This window comes from Ornithorhynchus anatinus, chromosome 18 (genome assembly GCF_004115215.2).
Source record: "Ornithorhynchus anatinus isolate Pmale09 chromosome 18, mOrnAna1.pri.v4, whole genome shotgun sequence".
Taxonomy (NCBI): Eukaryota; Metazoa; Chordata; class Mammalia; order Monotremata; family Ornithorhynchidae; genus Ornithorhynchus; species Ornithorhynchus anatinus.
In genome coordinates, this window is record NC_041745.1 from 12,796,239 (window position 1) to 12,802,238 (window position 6,000).

The 6,000-nt window shown below is 59.9% G+C and overlaps 1 protein-coding gene across 1 annotated transcript in view; it reads right to left on the reverse strand.

Annotated features, from left to right (window-relative positions):
* The window catches only part of UBE3A (ubiquitin protein ligase E3A), an 80,108-nt gene extending 75,240 nt beyond the window's left edge, over positions 1–4,868 (reverse strand). Inside the window, exon 1 of the mRNA XM_029083015.2 lies at positions 4,782–4,868. The gene's annotated coding sequence lies outside the window, so the exon portion shown is untranslated. The remainder of the gene's footprint in view (positions 1–4,781) is intronic.
* Between the last annotated feature and the right edge of the window lie 1,132 nt (positions 4,869–6,000).

Consider the following 6,000-nt stretch of genomic DNA (forward strand, 5'->3'; position numbering starts at 1 on the left):
ATATGAACTGAATGATTTATTTTAAAAAATCTACTATGTATTTGTCAGTTTTATCTGCCCGGCTCCTCTTTCAAGTCCTTATGAGCAGAGACCAAATCTCTCGCTTGTCTCACACGATCCCAAGAACCTAGGGCAGAGCTCCACGAGAGGCAGCGTGGCCTGGGGAGTCAGAAAGACGACGGTTCTAATCCCGGCTCCGTCACCTGTCCTTGGGTGGCCTTTAGAGAAGTCACTTCACTTCTCTGCGCCTGTTACCTCACCTGTAAAATGGGAATTAAGACCGGGTCCAATCGGATTAGCTTGGATCTGCCCCAGCACTCAGCGCAGGGTCTGATACCGAGTAAGCACTTAAGAAATATCACACACACACAAAAAAAAAGCCCCTCCAGAGACACTGCTGACAAAGAGTTGGTCCTTTAGCTAGCTGCCTTCTCAGGCTACCCAAGCTGGGCCTCTGAACCCCTTCCAAACCAACTTCCTAACTGTTTCTCTTGTTCTCAACATTCCCACCTCCAATCCACTGCTCACACATCTCCTCCGGCCTGGCACTCCTTCTTCTAGGTTTGGCTGGGAAGGTCTTCGCCAAACTACGTCCTTTCTTTCAAAGCTGTGCGCTCCCCTTTCCCTTCCTCCACCCACCCCTCACCTTTAGGAAAAAAAGATCGCATTTCTCAAGGCGATATCCTCCAGGTTAATCCCTTCACCTCGCTGACCATGCAAAGGATCAGTGACCTCAGCTTCCATCTCTTCCCTCGTTTATCAGGCACGCGGTCCACCCTCGGATTTAACACAACCGGTACCCGAAAGCCACATCTTGCATCAAAGTTCCTAAACTGGAACCGATTTTCTCCCACGAACAACGTCAGTAAGGGTGGATACCCTATGTATTTATTTTTTTACCGAAGTACTTTTCACGATCGGGCACTCAATGAGAAAGACAGATACATCAGCGCATGTCTAGTGAATCGGGTTCCACAGTAGGGTAGGTGACTTTTACTTCATCCGAAGTAAAAGAATCGGGTCCACCTCCCGTGACTCGCCTGATGACCTCCCCTGACCCCAATCTCACTTCCCCGCACCCTAAACTCTTCTGTTCGCCGCCTCCCCAGACCACGACCACGCACGCCCCCGGAGCCAGTGACAAGCTGAAACCGAAGTGTTGTTAAGTCCGAAACGGGGTGCGAATTTAGAAATTTGTAAAGTACCGTTCTCAACGCCAAACCTCAGGCGGAGGACTTCCGGGATCTGTTCTCTCACTTTTGCCTTCATCGCCTCATTAGACTCAGCTCCTCGAGAGTAGGAAACACATCTTTGACTTCCTTTGCCTGTTATCGGAGCACCTATCACGAGGCTCTGCACACCGCACACACACTGTACCGTCTTTCTCGAATCTTCATTTCTTTCATTTCTGCCCACTCGTCCGGCCGAAAGATATCTGCCCGCGCTTCTGCGATGACGGGCTACGGGGTCTCATCTGAGGTCGCCAAGTCCCAACTTGCGCAGATCAGGGTGAGGGAAGGATTTAGTTTTTGCTTTCCCTAGAACCTGCCTAAATTGCTCTTACCCAAGACAGTCTTCCCCAGTCTATTAAGATGATGCCCCACATAAAACTAACTGTGCAATGTGTGTGCCGAACTTGTGTGACATTGTAGCGTTTCGTGACCAACTACCGCCTCACTGTGAACGTCAACCCAAATCTACACCTCTAGCTCTGAACTCTCTCCCTCTCTGCTGTCTCCCATCTCCTCCTGCCTTCAAGTCATCTCCCCTCGGATGTCCTCCCGTCACCTCAAACTAAACCTGTCTAAAACAGAACTCCCTATCTTCCCGCCCAAACCCTGTCCCCCCCCCGCCCAGCTCTCCCATCACTGTAGACGGCACCACCGTCCCTCCCGCCTCCCGAGCCCTTAACCTTGGCGTCATCCTTGACTCCTCTCTGTTCAGAACTCAGGTTGGACCCCTCACTAAAACCTGCCGGTCCCACCTTCACGACATCGCTGAAATCCACCCCTTCCTTTCCTTCCAAACTGCTACGTTATCCCGATCGCTCATCCTATCCCACCTAGATTCCCGAACCAGTTTCCTCGCTGACGTCCCCGCTTCCTCTCTCTCCTCTCTCCAGTCCACACTTCACTGCTGCCCGGATCACTGCTCCACAGAAAGGTTCAGGCCACGTTTCCCTACTCCTCAAGAAACTCTGTCGCCCACCCGCCTCTACGTTAAATAGAAACTTACCATGGGTTTTAAAACACTCACTCACCTTGCCCCCTTCGACCTCACGGTGCTCCTCTCCTCCTCCAACCCAGCCGGCGCACTTCTGTCCTCTAACGCTCAACTCACTCTACCTCCAACTCGTCTATCGCGCCGCTGACCCCGGCCCACGTCCCGCCTCTGGCCTGGAACGCCCTCCCCCTCCTCAAATCTGACGACTACTCTCCACCCTATTCGAAGCCTTACTGAAGGTACATCTCCCCCCAAGAAACCTTCCCTAACTTAGCCCTCCTTTCCCACGCCCTTCCGCATCTCCCTGATTCGCTCCCTTTATTCACCTCCCCGACCCCACAGCACTTAGATATAGCTGTCGTTTATTTATTTATATTACTGTCTTCCCCTCTGGACTGTAACACTGAAGTCTCCCGAGTGCTCAGTAGAGTGCTCTGCACGGAGTAAGCGCTCGATGAACACGATCGACGGACTTTTTATCTACGTCCCGCTGTGGGCAGGGAACGTATCTGTTACACCGTACTCCCCCAAGCGCTTAGTACAGTGCTCTGCACACAGTAAGCGCTCAATAGATACGACTGCGTCACGTGCCACGCCAACGAAGCCCGCGAGCTCCGAAGCGGGGGCCGTACCGTGAGTTGCGCGGTAGCTCTCCGTTACGGGAACCAAAACCGACGATGTGGATTTTTCGATCCTGGAAACGTCAGAGGTTTCGGTTTTAAAAAGCACAGGCTTTTTCCTGGGGGCCGATCGGTGCCCGTTCTTAACTTAAGGCTCCATTCTAAGTGGCCTAAACTTTACGTTCCCCGGAGAGCGAGGGATCCTGTGAAGATCGCTTTCATTCCTCCTCATTAAACGAGCGAAAGGGTTAGATTAGACAAATAGGAGGATGGGAAAGAGCTTTACTAAGAGATAGAGTATTAAACTGGCTAAAATGACGACGAAGAACGACTACATGAACCTGTTGATAGCCACGTGAAATTCGGAGACCTAGAGGAAGGAGTCGGGATCCCCGGATCGAGCCGCCGGTCCGGCCGCCGGGCAGCGTTGGCCGGGTGACCGTCCGACCCGTCCTTGCTCCCTCCTCTCCCCCCTCTGTGACACGGCAGTGACCATCCCCTCGCCCCGGGGTGGGGGGGGGGAGACGGGTATAAGATCGCGCCCGTCTCTCATCGAAGGGCTCCGGGGAAACCGGGCCCGGCGTCCCCCCGGAGCCTCGCCGACGGTTGGCGGAGGTCGATTATCAGAAGCCGCTGGACCCGGGGCGTGTCACCGCTGCCCCTCGGCCACCCAAGGGGCTCTTCCCGTCCACCGCCTCCTCCGAACCCGCTGCCCGCCGGACCCTCGGCCGGGTGACCCTCAAGCGACGAAGCCCGAGGGGGGAATTCTGAGTGGCGAGAGCCCGGGCTGGGGAGTCGGAGGTCGTGGGTTCGAATCCCGGCCCCGCCCCCGTCAGCGGTGGGACTTCGGGCGGCTCACTTCACTTCTCGGTGCCTCGCTTACCCCATCCGTAAAAGGGGGGCTGAGGCCGTGAGCCCCACGCGGGCCAACCCGATCACCTTCCACTTAACGTCTCTGTGCCTCGGTCACCTCGTCTGTAAAATGGGGATGAAGACCGCGAGCCCCACGTGGGACAACCGGACGCCCCTGTGTCCAGCCCGGCGCTTAGAACAGCGCTCTGCACATGGTAAGCGCTTAACAAACACCAACATTATTATCGTCACCTCCCCCAGCGCTCGGAACAGTGCTTGGCACACAGTAAGCGCTTAACGGCTACCGGTCTTAGAGCGGTGTGGGTCAGTGGAAAGAGCCCGGGCTTGGGAGGCGGAGGTCGTGGGTTCAAATCCCAGCTCGGCCCCTCGACGCTGGGCCGGACGCCTCGCTTCTCTGGGCCTCAGTTTCCCCCATCTGGAAGCGGGGGATGAAGGCGGTGAGCCCCACGTGCGACAGCCCGATCGCCCGCTGTCCTCCCGGGCGCTGGGCACGGAGGAGGCGCCCGAACCGACGCCGACATCATCATCATCATCATCATCATGATGAATCCCACCCGTGGGCGGGGTGACCCCGGGCAGGCCGCTTCCCTTCCCTGGGCCTCGGCCCCCTCCTCTGTAAAACGGGGGGGGAGCACGGGGAGCCCCCACGGGGGGCCGAGGAGCGGCGAGGCTCGGTGGCAAGAGCCCGGGGTCGGGAGGCGGTGGGTTCTAATCCCGCCTCCGCCGCGTGACCTGGGGCAAGTCACTTCACTCGTCCGGGCCGCCGTTCGCTCCTCTGGAAAACGGGGATGAAGAAGAGGGTGAGCCCCACGTGGGCCCCCCCCCCCGCCCGCCCCCGGCCGGGCTGCATGTCCCGGCGCCGAGAACGGAGCTGGACGCCGAGGGAGGGCTGAACCGAGCCCTCCCCCGTCAGGCCTTCCTACGGGAGTTGGGGGAGGCCAAGGGCGGGGCCGCGGGCCCCTCGGCGGAGGCGGGCGGACGGACGGGCGGGCGGGCGGGCGGGCCGGTCCCGTCCGTCCCTCCCTCCTTCCCTCCCCGGGGCCGGAGCCCGGGCCCCGCACGCACCTCCTCCCGCGGCCGCCGGTCGTGCGGGCCCGCGCGGCCCCCTCCGGCGGGACGACGACGACGACGACGACGACGACGAGGAGGAGGAGGAGGAGGAGGAGCCGCCGCCGCCCCCGGGGCCCGGCCTGGCCGCCGAGGAGGCCCGGGGCCCGGCTGCCGGGCGAGGCCGGGGGCCCGAGGCCCTGGCGCCGGGACGGTCCGGGTCCGGGGGATCCGGGGGGGATCCGGGGAGGGTCCGACGGTCCGGCGGCGGCGGCCAGAGGCCCTGTGGCGTCGGCGGGTCAGGCCGAGCCCAGCGCCGCCATCTTGGGAGAAGCGGGGCGGGGCGGGGCGGGGCGGGGCGGGAGGAGCGGCTGGGAGGCCTCCCTATCCCGGCGGCCCCCGCGCGCGGCCCGCCACCAGCGAGTCCGCCGGCCCCTCCCTCCCTGCGCCCGCCGCCCCGCGCGGGGGCCGCCGGGAAGGACGCCCCGCGCCCGCCATCTTGGAGCGGAGCGGAGCTGGAGCGGGGTCGCCGGGTCTCCCTCCCGCTCTCCCCCCCCCACACACCCCCTGGGCCACGGAGACCCCCGAGGACCCCCGGCGACGGGACCCCCGGCGACGGGACCCCCGCCCGGCTCCGCCCTCGGGCTAACTTTAGCCCGCTGATTGGGGGGGGGCCAACGATCGGCCCCGGCAGGCGACGGGCCGGCCCGCGGAAGGCCGGGGCCGCGCGTGCGTGCGCGTGCCCGCGCATTTTCCAGCGCCCGGGGGGGGCGCGTGCGCGTGCGTGCACGGGCGCGCGCCGCCGGTTGGCCGCCTGTGAGCGGGCGCGAGCGCGGGCGCGCGTGCGTGTGTGTCGGACGGCGGGAGCCCGCCCGGATTCTACTTTCTTCTACAAGGAAATCCGGAGAACTGAATAAATGGATGGAAGCGGTTTATTCTAGTAATGAATAGAATAGAATGTAGGTCTAGAATAAATAGATTAAACCGGGTTTATTCTAGTAATACGTAGAATGTAGGTCTAGACTAATTCATTCATTCAATTCAATAGTATTTATTGAGCGCTTACTATGTGCAGAGCACTGTACTAAGCGCTTGGGATGACTAAATAGATTAAACCGGGTTTATTCTAGTAATACGTAGAATGTAGGTCTAGAATAGATTAAAGCGGTTTATTCTAGTAATAAATAGAATAGAAGGTAGGGAATAAATAGATTAAACCGGTTTATTCTAGTAATAA